Raw genomic sequence first — 15,638 nt, forward strand, 5'->3', positions numbered from 1 at the left:
CTGACATAAGAGTTCTGAGAGAAATTTTACAGTGGAGGGGAAGATGGGTGAAGAACACATGAACCTTACTCTCTGAAGTTGGCTCAAAGAGAGAATAACACACATAGAAATCTGTCTTACCATAAAGGAAAGAAAAAAAGAAGAGATAAAGGAGATAAAGAGAAGGGAGGGCAGACTGAAGGAGGTAAAAAAGACAGAAGGAAAACACTTGAGGGAATGCACAGGGTAAAAGAAGAAAGAATGTGATAAATGGGGAAAATAGGATGAAGGGAATTACACAGCAATCATTACTATGAAAAAAATTTTTATAGCATATTTCTGATAAGAGACCTTATTTCTCAAATATTTAGGAAACCGAATCAAATTTATAGAAGAATGATTTCTCAATTTATAAATGGTCAAATTATATGAACAAGCAATTTTCAGACAAAGTAATCAAAGCTATCTAGTTATATGGGGGGGAAAATGCTCTTATTGATTAGAGAAATGCATATTAAAACAACTGAGCTACTACCACATACTTGCCATGTTGGCTAATATGACAGAAAAAGAATATAATGTTGGAGAGGATATGAGAAAATTAAAATACTGATGCACACTGAGAGGTGAAATCATATACTAATACAACCATTCTGGATAACAATCTGGACCTATGTCCAAAGGGTTGTAAAACTATGCAGACCTTTTTACCCTGAAATAACAAGATTACATCTATATCCCAAAGAGACAGAAAACAAAAATGTGTACAAAAATATTTACAGCATTTCTTTTGAGTACTAGCAAAGAATTGGAAATTGACACGATGTCCATCAATTGGAAATTGGCTGAACAAGTTAATTGTAAATAATTGTAATGGAATAATATTGTGCTATAAGAAATATTGAGTTTCTGCAGAAAACCAAGAAAAACTTACTGATACAAAGTGAAATGAACAGAACTAGAAGACACAGTAACAGCAATATTGTATGATCATCTACTATAAATTTTTTTTTTTATTACCTATTCTCAGTAAGACAATGATCCAAGACAATTTTGAAAGATTTAACATGAAAGGTGCTGTCCATCTACAGAGGAAAAACTGGTGAAGCCTGAATGCAGTTCAAAAATATTTTGCTTTACTTTTTTTTTTTTTAATTTTAGGGTTTTTTTTCCTTCCATTGCATGACTTATATGAATATATAATTTTTTACACAATTATACATGTATAACCTATGTCAAATTATTTGTTTTCTGGGGGGCAGGATGGGAGAAGAGAAGGTAGAAAGGAGAGAATTTGGAATTGAAAAGTTTAAAAATATGTTTAAATTGTTTTTACATGTAACTGGGGAAAAACAAATTAAATTAAAAAAATAAATTTATAAAAAATAAATTAAATTTTAAAAAACAAAACAAAAAACCCCAGGGAAACCAAAAGGCAGAGGTAAGTAGAAAGGGAGTTCCAGGCATGGAATTCATTCAATGAAAATGCACTGACTGTGGAAATGGGGTATTTTATGTACGAAAGCAAGATGGCCTAAACTGCAGAGAATATTGAGGGGAATAAAATGTAAAAATATCAGAAACGCAGGAAGGGGACATCTTATAATGAGTTTTTAAAACCAATTAGTACTTAAGATTTGATCCTGGAGGCAACTAAATATCAATGAGGTGTAGGGTAACCTGGTCAGAACTACAAACATCACTAAGTGAAAGATGTACTGGTATGGGTAACAACATGAAGCAGGGAGACCAACTAGTATGCTATTGTAATAGTCTAGGTATGAGGGGATGAGGGCTATTCCAGACTAGTGGCAGTGTTAACAGGAGAAAAGGCTGGGATTAAAAGAGAGGTATGGTGGTATATGTGATGTTTAGAAGATAGAACTGAGGAACACTTGGCATCGATAGGATGTAGGAGTGAGAAGCAGTGAGGAATCAAGGATGAAACCTAGGCTTTGAATCTAGATGATTGAAAAAATGGTGGTAAGGAAGTAAGGAAATAGGGAAGAGGGGAAAGTTGGGGAAGATAAAGTTAATGACTAGTTTTGGACATGTCAAATTAGGCAATTAATTATGAATGTGAAACTGAAGGTCAGCAGAGAAGTTAGTACTGGATAAATAGGAAAGTAATCTGTATAAAGATGATATTAATTCCATGTAAGTTGACAAAACCACCAAGTGAAACAGAACAGAAGGAGAAGAGGGTCCAGGAAAGAGGTTGGGGGATAACTTAAGATGAATATGACCTATTCTACATAAAATTTATTATAGCATCTTGTCTAGATGTCTTCTGTTTTATATTAGACTGTGAAGTGCCTGAGGGGAGGAACTGTTATTTTTATTTTTGTACCTTAATAACCCACAGCAGAGTACATAACAGATGTTTAATGTTTGTGAAGTTGTTTACCACATCGAATTCTTTCACCAAGACAAAACCAGGAGCCATTAGGGACTAGGATTTGTTATAAACTAAAAGCTTTTTCTAAATAAATGAGAGGAAAAAAATTTAAAACTGGTGGAAAGATGTTCCTGTCAAATAACTTAGGGTGTTTTGTTGAAAGTTTCTTAGGGAAATCAAGGAGAGTGAACTCTTACTACTAATATGGTCCCTGTTCAACAACTGACTTCAATTTCTAATTATTAGCACTAGTAAAGAGAAATTTTCTAGGAAATTGAAAAAATATATATTTAAGGTTGTCACCTTTTAAAAGTCTTATAAATGCCATATTCACATGCCACATTTTGATATTCCAAGAAATCTTTCTTAAAATAATATACGACTCACGTTCAAAAATGTTTGTGGCAGCCCTATTTGTAATGGGAAGAAACTAAAAAAAGAATGGATCAATTGGAGAATGGCTGAATAAAAGTTATGGTATATGAATAGTACAGAATATTTTTGTTCTATAGAAAATGACCAGCAGGATGATTTCAGAAGGGCCTGGAGAGACTTAAATGAAGTGATGCTAAGTGAAATGAACAGAACCAGGAGATCATTATACAAGGCAACAAGATTATATGATGATCAGTTCTGATGGGCGTGACTCTTTTCAACAATGAGATGATTGAGGCCAGTTCCAAAGATCTTGTGCTGAAGAGAGCCATCTAACCCAGAGAGAGGACTGTAGGAACTGATAGTGGTTCACAACCTAGCATTTTCACTCTTTCTTGTTGTTTGCTTGCATTTTATTTTGCTTCTCTCTCTCTCTTTTTTTTTTTTTTTTCTGGTTTGCTTTGATTTTTTTGTATGGCAAGATAATTGTATAAAAATGTATGCATACATTGGATTTTAACATATTTCTACCATGTTTAACATATATTTGGGCTACTTGCCATCTAAGGGAGGGAGTGGGGGAAGGGGGAGGGAAATTGGAACACAAGGTTTTGCAAGGGCTAATATTGAAGACTTGTCCATGTGTATGTTTTGAAAAATAAAAAGTTTTAATAAAGAAAATATGGCTCCAAGGTTAATGGGTTTTTAAAAGATATTGAGCAATTATACCAATAAACTGATGGGGTGTTGATCATGAAGGTATTAGCCCTCGATTTAACTGAAATTCAACAGATTAGGCTGAGAACTTGAAAAAGGAAGAGGAAATCACTTTAAAATTCCAGTGTGGTAATAAGTTCTGTCAAAAACAATCTGAGAGTCATTTGTTACAACATTTTATCACCCTCTAAATGTTGGCCATGAAAAAAACCTTAAGTCATTCTTAGAGAACACTTTCCTAAGGTGGTTTTTATAACCCCAGTTTTTGTTGTTGTTTTTTAAGCAGCAGTTCAAGGAAATTATGATAGGCCACCAACTCATTTTCTGGTAAAGCAAATTTCACTTTATTGGTTAACTTATACATTTGAAATTATATGACATATCAGTAAATCTAACTCACATAAATTCATTTGTGTTATGGTGGCTCTTCAGGAACAAAGTAAACAAAACTATACTAAAGCAACCTTGACATTTTCAAAAGAGGATGGCATCTAATTAGTGCTTTCTTCTAGGGGTTTATTTACTTTCTCCTTCAGTCTACAAAATATCTGAGAAAAAAGTTAGGACCAGGTGGATTCCTCTGTCTACCTTTGGTTCTCCTTCCAGTTCCCTTTTTCAAAAGCCTCTTTCCCAAAACAAAACTGCACCGGTATGGGTAAGATTTTGTTTTCCTAAAAAGCTCTTATATGTTCTATTTCAACATCTTCAGATTAGAGGTTACAGGTATGTTCTGTTTAGCAGGATACATTACGTTCTTATGGATGCTCCTGTGTGGCACAGCCAAAAGATATTCTTTTGATTCCTGCTTTTCAGAGAGTAATTTCTCAATTCTCACTCCTACACACACCCATTGTTATCTCCCACACAAGTCTGTCCTAAGACAGAAGGAATCTGAAGACTTGAAGATAAAAGGCTGGGCGAAATGAAATACAATGCTAAATCAAGGAATTTGCATTATGAAGATAGTGGATAATATTTAGGTTCAGAGTCTAAAAGATAAGCAATGTTGCTCAGTTTACTTCACAATTAGCATTTTTAAAAATGCAATTTCTCACAACAACAGTAAAAAAACAATACAAGAGATATATAATGAATTTACAAATGAGGAAGCTAAGGCTCTGAGAAGTTAAGCAACTTACAATTACACAATCAGCTAACATCTGATGCAGATTTGGACATAGGTTTTCTTGATTTGGGGTCTAAGTGCCTTTACTTCAAATATGCACCTCAGAATCTATACTGCTATAACATGTTTTGTCTTTCTCTTTCATCCTCTATCCCTCTCAGTCAAAAGAGGGAGATCAAGTGCCTACTATGTCCAATTTGGTATGCTAGGTGAAGAAAGGAAGCAGATTGCTGACTTGAGGACAGATTTTGCTAAGATAAAAATGCAGAAAATAAGAATGTTGGAGTCAAGGAAGAGCAGATAAGTCATTTTGTTTGGAATATAGAATAAGTGAAAATAATGTGAAATGTGGAAAGGAAAGCTAGAGTTAACATGTTGAGTTTTATCTGTCAAGCTAGAGTAGTTCTTTTACTTATGAATGATTCTTCACAATCCTGTTTGGAGTTTTCTTGGCAAGGATAGTAAAATGGTTTGCTATTTTCTTCCCCAGCTCATTTTACAGATGAGGAAACTGAGGCAAACAGGGTTATGTGACTAGCTCAAAGTCACACAGTATGTATCTGAGGCCACATTTGAACTCCAGAAGGTACAGCTTCTTAGTTCTGAGCCCAACACTCTAAGCAATGTAACATCTAGCTGCCCATGCCAAGCTAAGAAACCTTTCATTTATTCTAGAAGCAACAGGGACCCACTGAGGTTTACTGAGTAAAGAGAGATAAGTCCATAACTGTACTTTAGGAAGATTATTTTGGCAGCCGTATGGAGGATGGATTAAAGAGGGGAAGAGCCTGGAAACAAGGACACCAATTCAGAGGCAATCACAATTTTTCAGGGAGGCTTGGTAATAAAGTGAAAAGAGTACTGAGCTTGAAGTCAGGAAGTTTCTGACTTAGTAAGATGTGTGATGCTGAGCAAGTCACTAAATGAGTTTGCTTAGATTTTGTCATCTGGAAAATGGCTGGAAAAAGGCTGGAGAAGGAATGGCACATCACTCCAATATCTTTGTCAAGAAAATGCAAATGGGATCACAGAGTTCACACAACTAAAACAATTCAACACTAACATACTTCAGGTGAGAGCGGATGAGATTTAAACTAAGGTGGGGATGAGAATGGAGAGGGGGACAGATGCAAGCAATATGATGAAAATGATATGACAATCCATCTCCCTGCTTAATGTTTTTTACCCAGGCTGTCTTCCATTTCTATAATGAACTTTCTCCTCATTTTCATTCCTATAATATGCTTCTTTCCCATTTCTCCTCCTTAGAATTCCTAGCTGTTTTCAAGGTTCAACCTAAGAATTACTTCCTAATAAGGTCATTGCTGATAAGCTCACTTACTATGACAGCCCATTACCTAGTATCTGTTTAGTATTTACTTGTGTATGTACATATATTGTTGTCCCACCTCAAAATGTAAGCTACTTAAGTATAGACTATTTCCTTTCAGGAAGGAAAGGACACTAGAAACTAGAATTATGAAATGTTTCCTGTAGGAAGTGTCACCTGGGCTAAGCCTTGAAGGAATGGAAGAATTCTGAGAGATACTCTTTATCAGCAGATTCCTGACTTGAGGACAGACTTCACTTTAACAAGACAATTATATTGCTCATTCCCAAGTGGTTCTCCTTTGTCTTCCTTTTCTTCTTGTCAAGTCCCCCATGCTACCTCTCTTTGTACCCATTTAAAAGACCTTATTTCAAATTTTACTGGAAAAAAAAAAAGGTTCCATTCGCTTGGAGTTCCCTCTTTTTTACATCCTGAAAGCCCCTGATATAATTCTTCATTTTCCATTCTCTCTCTCTTATCAATAATAACAATAATACCATATTCATGGTGGGTAGAAGCAACAACCCACCCAAATTCTTCCAGGATTCCCCTCCAAACAACTTTAAAATAATATCTCAAATCAAATTCTTGAGTGATAGAGCCAACAAGGGTAAAACATTTTTCCAGCCTAAGAAAACTTAGGAGGTTGGCACTAGAGATTCATGACATGAGTGGGTAGGCATGTGACAGCAGTAGCAGCTTCAAGAACTTTCAGCTGAGATGGTAAGACAGTTGGATAGCTGGTCAGTGAGAGCTCACAGGGGAATCCTGTGTGGCATAGTGCAAGAATCGGTACTGTTTGACAACTCTATTGCCCATATGCAGTGTTAGGTCACAGTTCCACAAAGGAGAGGAGTGCTTCTGTTTGAGCACACAGGAGCAGGACCCTACTCAGTTCTAAGGCAGAGAAGAACAAGAGCATTTGCAACAGTTCTAGGGCTGAGAGGAGTGCTAGCACTAGCAGCTAGAAGGGAATAGAAGTACTTTTTGGTTAAAAACTATGGCAAAGATCAGGAGATCTTTTCCCAGACCATACCACCTTGGAAAGGCTGAAAACCTGAAGATGCTCAAAACAACCTCTGCAGCAACAAAAAAGACTGAAGTTTGAAATACTATCTACCCATTCTGAGGTGAGGAAAGGTCAACTTCAATATCAAGTTCAAAATCAACAAGTAGGCTGGAAAATGACCAAACAATAAAAAACAAACTTGACCATAAAAAGCTACTATGGTATCAGGGAAGATCAAGACACAAAGGCAGAAAAAAATAAAATGAACACAACTACAAGTAAAGCTTCAAAGAAAAAAATATTAATTGTGCAGAAGCCCAACAAGAATTCCTAGGATTGTTAAAGAGATAAGAATGGTGGAGGAAAAACTGGGAAAGTAAATTGTGAAGCAAGAAAATTATGAAAAAAGGATTTAATAGCTTGATAAAATAGGTTCCCAAAATACTGGGAGAAAAAAAATAGAATTGGCCTAATGGTAAAAGAGATACAAAAATTCACTGAAGGACTCAAAAAATAGAACAGAAAAATAAAAACCATCCAAGAAAAACAAGATTATTAAAAAAAAAAAAAATTAACCACCTAAAAAAAGGAGGTACAGTTTCAAACATGAAAATAATTCTTTGAAAATTAGAATTGGGCAAGAGTAAGCCAGTGAAGGTATGAGAGAACAAGGAAGATTATAAAGAATGAGAAAACGAAAAAGAATGTGAAATACCTTTTAAGAAAAACAACATATCTGGTAAACAGGTCAAGAAAAGTTTGAACTACCAAAAAAAGAACTTTTATGACAATAATACAGAAAATAACCCAAGAAAATTGTCCTGGAATAATGGAATATGAAGAGAAAGTAGAAATGGAAAATATGCACTAATCACCACCTCAAAGAGATCCTTTGTAGAAAACACACAGGATTATTGCCAAATTTTGAAACCCTTAGATCAAAGGGAAATTTTTGCAAGAAATAAGGGGAAAAAAATCAAATATGCTGAAGCTACAATTGGAATTGTACAAGATTTATCAGCAATTACAATAAAAAACCATAGGTCCTGGAATCATATCTACTGACAATCAAAAGAACTAGGCCTGTAGCCAAAAATATCATATCCTGCAAAATTATCAAATGAGAAAAAAAAATGGATCTTCAAAGAACTTGCAGATTTTCAGGACTCTCTCTATCAACCAAACCCATACTTAACAGAAAATTTAACATTTATTAAGAGCCAATATAAAAGATCAATTTTAAGAAACTTAACATAGACAAATTATTTTTTTTTTCCCTTAGGGTGGAGAAGAGGAGAAAAGTTGGAACAGAACAAATTATTTTTTATATAAAATATGTGTACTATATGTTTAAGATTCACATCAACAATAGGATAGCTCAAAAGAAAGATTGACAGAGTTAAGGTAAAAAACCAAAAGTCAAATATCAGGGAGCTACAGAATCACACAAGATTTTGTAGCTTCAAATTAAAGGAACAAGGGATTTACAGTATGATATTCCAGAAGGCAAAAGAGCTAAGATCACAACTAAAACAACATACCCAGGAAAATTGAGTGTGATCCTTCAGGGAAAAAGAAAATATTTAATGACTTTCAAACATCCCTTCTGAAAAGACCAGAGCTGAAACGAAAATTTGATTTTCAAACATAAGATTCAAGAAAAGCATAAAAAGGTAAACACAAATGGGAAATTAAGGGATTCAATAAGGTTTAAACTTTTTATATTTTTATTAAGAAACATGATACATGAAACTCCTAAAGACTATCACTATTGGGGTAGTTAAAAAGCATATTCCTAATAGACAGAAGGCATGGGTTTGAGTCCCTTATGTTGGAAATAATCTCAAAAAAGAAAAAAAAAGAGTAATGATAAGGATACAATAGGATAAGGAGGAATGGAGATGGAAAGAAAAAAATTATCTCACAATAAAAGGGCTTTTACAGTGAGTGGAAGGAAAGGTGATAGGCAACATCTGAACCTTACTTCATTGGAACTGGTTCAAAGGAGGGGAATATATATATGCATACTCAATTGGGTATAGAAATCTATCTTGTACAACATGGAAAAGGGGAAAGGGATAAGAAAAAGGGGGAATGAAAAAAGGAAGGGTTAATCAAGTGAAGCAGTGATTAGAAGCAAAACAAACTCTAGAGGATGGACAGGATTTAAGAGAGGTAAAGAGAAAGATAAACAGAAGAAAACAGAATGTAGGGAAATACACAATCATTACTGTGAATGTGAATGAGGTGAACTCATCCATAAAACAGATTACAGAAAGGATAAGAAATCAGAATCCAACAATATATAGTATTTGAAAGACAGTTGAATCAAACACAAACACACACGCACACACACATACAGTTAAAATAAAAGATTGGAACAGAATGTACTATATTTCAGATAAAGCAAAAGCAGAAATAGACCCTAATTAAGATAATCAGGGAAATGATAGTTTGTTAAAAGATAACACAGAAAATGAAGTAATATTAAAAATGTCTACAGCAAGTTTCTCTGATAAAGATTTGTCAAAATATGTAGGGAAGTGAATGAAATTTACAAAAATAAGCGCCATTCCCCAACTGATAATCGATCAAGAGTAATAAAGAAGCCAATTTTCAGAAAAAGCTACCAAAGTCATCTAAAACATGAAAAATTGCTCTAAATCCCTACTGATTAGGGAAATGCAAAATAAAACAATTCCGAGGTACCACCTCCCATCTATTAGAAATGACAAATATTGTTTGTGGAAATGTAAGCACACTAAAGTAAGCCCTAAAGTAGGGCTTCTTTAAACTTTTTCCACTTGTGACTCCTTTTCACCTGAGAAATGTTTACACAACCCCAGGTATATAGGCATATACAATAGGTATACAAATCAAACATTTACTGATAATAAATCATAATTTCATGATCCCATATGTGTCACAATTTAAGAAGCCACAATTTTAAAAAACTGCACTAAAGAACTGAACTGATCAACCATTCTGGAAAATAATTTGAAATTATGCCCAAAGGGCTATAAAACTGCATACCCTTTCGCTTAGCAATACCAGGATGGGTTAGTATTCCAAAACAATAAAAGAAAAAATTTATATATACAAAAATATTTGTAGCAGCTTTTTATGTGGTGGTAAAGAACTGGAAATAGAATGGATATCCATTAACTGGGAAATATTTGAAAAAGTTATGTTGTACAATTGAGATGGAACACTATTATGCTATAAGAAATGATGGGTTAAGATGGTTTCAGAAAAACATGAGAAGATCTAAGATAAACTAATTTTAAAGAGAATTAAGCAGAACCAAGATATCACTACACACAGAAACAGTAATACTGTAATGATGATTAACACTGAAAGACTTAGTTACTTTGATTAATACAATGATTCAAGATAATTCAGAACTCATGATGAAAATTGCTATCAGTTTCCAGAAAACTAATGAACTCAAAAGCTTAAAGTGAAATATAATTTTCTTACTTCATTTTTTTGCCCTTTTTGAAAAAATAACATGGCTAATACAGAAATGTTTTGCATGATTTCACATGTATAATGCGTATTATATTGCTTGCCTTCTTTGTGAGGGGGGGGAGAACAAGAGGGAGTGACAGAATTTGTATCAAATTTTTTTTCATGTTAAAAATAATCCCCCCCCCCTTTTTTTTTTGCTGAGGCAACGGGAGTTAAGTGATTTGCCCAGGGTCACACAGCTACAACGTATTAAGTGTCTGAGACCAAATTTGAACTCAGGTCCTCCTGACTTCAGAGCTGGTACTCTATCCATCTGTGCCACCAAAAATATTTAAAAAAAGAAAAAACTACACTGAGACTTTTCGAACATCCTCTATGCTAACTAATGTCCTTAAGCTATATAATCTCAAATAAAATACAATAAAAAATAACAATAATAGCTAACATTTTATAAACCTCTTCACAAATGTTATGTCCCTTGATCCTCACAATATCCTTGGGAGGTAGGTTATATTTATTTTCCACAATTTAAAAATGAATGAACTGATACACAGAGATGTGAATAGGATTATACTGCTAATGAGTTGTCAGAGCCAGAATTTGAACTCCAGCCTTCCCGAGTCCAAGTCTCACTGTACCAGCTAGTAGCCTCTGAAAAAAGGACATTTCTTCAATAACCCTAGATCTCCCTTCTTCTTGTGGCCTTTTGCCAAAATTGTTCTCTCTCACTTCCTAATCCAATAGCTTCTTCCAGCACTCCATATGCAAATTCAGGTCCTTATTATCTTTAAAAAGTCCTCATTTGATCTTGTCATCTTCTGGATATCTTGCTATTTCTCTCAGTTCCTTCATATTCAAACTCCCACAAGGACCTCTCTCACTTTTCAACCTCTTATATTCTGGCTTCTGACGTCATTCAACTGAAAGTGCAGTCTCCAAAATTATCAAATATTTCTTAAACATCAAAGCTGATAGTCCTTCCTTTCTCCAACCTTCCATATCTCTGTGATATTCAATAGCTTACCATTCATTTCTTGATTTTTTTTTTAAAGGTTTTTGAAACATTATTCTCTTTGTTCTCCTTTTCTCCTCTTTCTCAATCTCCTTTGCTAGATTAGCACACACATTACACTCACCCCTAACTATGGATAATTACTCCAAAATTCTGCCCCAGGCTCCACACCTCTTTAAGAATTAACAAGTTGACAAACTATGTATGGCCAAAAAAAAAAAAAGTCTGATCTCTTATTATGTTCCTTATACTCTTTTGTGCCAAATAAAATTAAAATTAAGGAATGCTGATTTTTATGGTGTCCATCTGCATTTTGTAATCTCTGCTAAAGGATCAAACGTACCACCTTGCTGTCTCCTTGGAAGACAAAAATTTCCCTAACCATCCAAATATAGGAAAAGATAGATGATTTTACCTTTTGGAGATGATAACCAAGTTAACTTATGTGGCTTAAAGACAACAGATGTCCTGGAAGTATCCCAAGGGCTAGAGGTGTAAGAGATAAGTTTTTCTTTTAACTGATTAATCTTTAAACAAACTCAGAGGGAAAACTAAATTTCTGGGCTCATCTCAAGGACATAGAAAAGTAATGAGGCAAATACAGATTCAATTACAATATCAATAAAATATAGAATTAAAGTAATATTAATTTAATTTTTTTCACTCTTTTGGTGAGCTTATCAGTTATCATTGGCTCAATTACTGTCTCTGGGCCATGGCTCCCAAATTGATATACCCTTCCCTTATCTTTCTCCTGAGCATCAGTCTCATACCTCCAGCTGTCTGTTACATATAATTTAGATGTCCTATGGACATTTTAAGCTCCACAAGTCTAAAACAGAATTTTTAAAATTTCCTTTTACACGAGGTTTAATATTAAGATTTGTAAACTTTAAAAAAAATTGATAATTGGATTAAAATATTTGTTTTTCTTTGTTAGCTTATGTTTCTCATTTTATTCTTTTGAAAACATTATTTTTAAAGGGGATCTACAGGATCTACAGGCTTCCTCGGACTGCCAAAGGGACCATGACACTAGAAAAGGTAAAGAACTTTTGTTCTAGACCTCTTCTTCCTCCTCCCTTCACTTTTTTCTGTTGAAGGCACCACCATCATTCCATTCACCCAGGTTGGAAATCTCATTATCTATTCTTCACTGCCTCCATCATACAAACAGTTATCAAATAATATCAAATCTGTTTGCACACCATCTATTAGACCTGTCCCTTTCTCTATTCATCTTCCTAGCTCAAGGCCTTATCATCTTTTGCCTGGTCTATAACTAGAGCATCCTAATCAGTCTCCCTCTCCTCAGACTCCCTTTTCTAATCTATCCATTAACCAGTTGCCAAGTTGGTATTCTTAGATCACAGTTCTAACCACATTACTCCCCTGGTCAAGAATCTTCTTCAGTAGTTTCCCTGTAAAATGAAATATCAATTCCTTTGGCTTTTAAAGTCCTTTACAATCTGGTTCTAATGTCTTTCCAAACTCATTTCCCCTTCCTGACAAACTGGCCTCCTTGCAGTTTCCTGAACATGCCATTCCATCCCCACTCCGCACCTTTGTATCTTTGCTTTGTGTCTAGGAATGCTTTCCCCTCTCCCTACAGGATCTTGGACCCCCTTGCTCCATTTAAGAGCTCCTTCACAAGTCTACTCCTGATTCACCTCTTCTGGTTCCAGAGGAGAAAGTGAGGCTGGTGACCTTGAAGAGCCCTCCCTTCCTCAAATCCAATTCACCTACATGTTATGGTATCTCTTCCTTGATGTCATGGTCATCTTCCAGAATGAAAATGAAGAACAAACAACAAAAACAATAACTCTTCACCATCACTGTGCATATACTTCACATTTACTTATTTCACTAATACTTATTGTACATGTTATTATCCACATCTTCAGCAAAATATCAAGCTCCTTCTGTGGAGCCCTGAAACCTAAAGCACTGTCAAGAACTAAGAGACACTTAATAAATGCTTCTTAAATTGAACTGCATTATAGGGACACTCAAAACTATTTCTTTCCCTCTCTCTCAACTGGTTATAATACAGAGGAGATGTATATTTTTAAATGTAGAAAAAAGTTAGATGTTCCCTGTCTTCAATTTGAAAGTCATATAAATTAAATCTTTTATATCTGTCACAAATAACCCACAATTCTGCGCCTTGCATGCACCTCCCCCCCAACTAATCAATTCGTTTTTCACTCTTGAGTAACCCTGGAATAGTCATTTAAAAAAAAGTTTTTCTCATTCAAGGGTTAGGTTTTAAAGGCAATAATTTAATATAAAGACACGGTGAGTTATTGTTTTGATAAATTAGGAAGGTGGAAGTACCACAAACTAGAACATTTGTGGTAACTTACGTATAAAGTAGTGAAGACTTAAGGAAATTGCCCTGGGAAGATGGGCACAGGGGCCAATCCAAGAAATATTTCATAGCATCTCCAAAGCAGAAGGGAACTTAAGGTCATCTATTTCAATTAGTACCTGAACAGGAATCCTTTCTCTACAACAACCACTACAAGGGGTCATTCAGCGTCCACTTAAAAGAACTAATAGGGAACCAGCTGACTCTTAAAGTAGTCATTTCATTATTGAACAACTTTATCCTGAAATTGTTTCTGTGTCAATTTGAAATTTTCCTCTCAGCAAAAAGTTTTTACTCTAAAACCTATTCCATACAACATTTCAAACACTGAAAACAGCAATTACATCTCCCTAAATCTTCTTTTTTTAAGTTAGATTTCCAGTTCCTTCAACTTATCCTGCTTTTTGCTCCTTGTCTAGCTGTACTTAATCAAAGTTGTTTCTAAAATGTGGCACCCAGATCTAAATATAATACTTAAGATGTATGTAAAATCTGATCTAGCTCCCTGGAGGCCTCGGGAACAGTCGGAGTCAGGATAAGTAAAAGTCCTTGATCTTTAGGGGGAGAAGTGAAGGGAGACAAAGCACCACGAGGCTCTCCACCAACCCCTCTACTCCTGGTCCTGCCTCAAAGTGAATTTCTCTGGCCTCTCTCACAAGCCACCCTCTAATCCTTACTTACAATTCTCTTAACCCCAAACACAGAGCCAGTGTTAACTGTGAGAAGAGCAATTCCAAGCGTGTGCTAATAGAGTCACTGTCCAACAGGTGCTCGGTGGTCTGATTCAAGTGCACCTATTCAAAGTTTCAGACCTTTACAGAAGTAGTCTTAACAGCCCCCCCCCCAAAAAAAAAAAGATGTTTGACACAGGGGATGAAGAGAAAAGTCAAATATAACTCCAGGACTTCTCCCCTGCTTACACAAACTATGTTGCTGGGACAAGGAACTGATGTGGAGTAATTTGACAGAGTGGAGTTGGGGCAAACTAAGTTGTTTTAGGAAGTTGAAAATAATGGACTGAGGCGAGAATGGGAGTTTTGAGTGACAGTCCTAGGCAAGTTGAATAGCAACAAGGTCTCTCTTTATATGGAAATTTTGATTGAAAGCTGCTCGCTAGGGGAAGAGGAATGAGGGAAAGTCCCGAGGACAATCCAGGCATAGGGGAAGGGATGAGGAAAGGGAGCACGGAGACAGGAGGAACCAAAACAAAAACAGAAGGTGAAGGGCGGTCCAGTTCGGATGGAATGCTGCGCCTGTCAATTAGCAGGCTGGAATGGTGACAAATAGGAGGGAGGGACTCTATTACACATCAGAGCTGGGGAGGCTAAATGGCCCCTGGTGGCAGCGGGAAGTCCCTCAAAGTTTTGGAGTCAGTGGGAGCAGAAACAAAGATTTAGAAAGATTTCTCTAAGGCGATAGTAATTCAACTGCTGAAGTCAAGAGAGGAGGAGGAAGGTGGGATTCGATTCTCAGGGCTTTGCTTGAAAAGAAGGTTGCGGGGGCGGGGACTAGGAGAGGAGGCTAAAAGTGTCACCCACAAAACAGCAAAACAAAACCAAAACGGCCAAGTTAGGTGAAAACAAATGCATAAGAGGTTTGAAAACAATGCAAGGTCCCAGAGGTAAAGGATCCTTACACACTTCCGTGGTACGTGGGGGAGGGAACGTGGAAAACACCTCCTGGTGGGGGCGGCAACCTCCAGACGGGTGGGATTTCAACAGGTGGGAACCATTTATGTGTCAGCTCGAGAGGAAGAGGCTCCGGGGCTCTAAGTCTCGCCCCCCGCCGCCGAGCGGAGCCGAGAAGCGGGGGCCCACGGTCGCACACAAGCGTACACGGGGCCAGGATGG

At 36.0% G+C, this 15,638-nt stretch overlaps 1 protein-coding gene across 3 annotated transcripts in view; it reads right to left on the reverse strand.

Annotated features, from left to right (window-relative positions):
• Window positions 1–15,638, reverse strand: part of N4BP1 (NEDD4 binding protein 1) — a 61,854-nt gene that overhangs the window by 45,649 nt on the left and 567 nt on the right. The gene's annotated exons all lie outside the window — the stretch shown is intronic.

Source organism: Sarcophilus harrisii, chromosome 2, assembly GCF_902635505.1.
Source record: "Sarcophilus harrisii chromosome 2, mSarHar1.11, whole genome shotgun sequence".
NCBI lineage: Eukaryota > Metazoa > Chordata > Mammalia > Dasyuromorphia > Dasyuridae > Sarcophilus > Sarcophilus harrisii.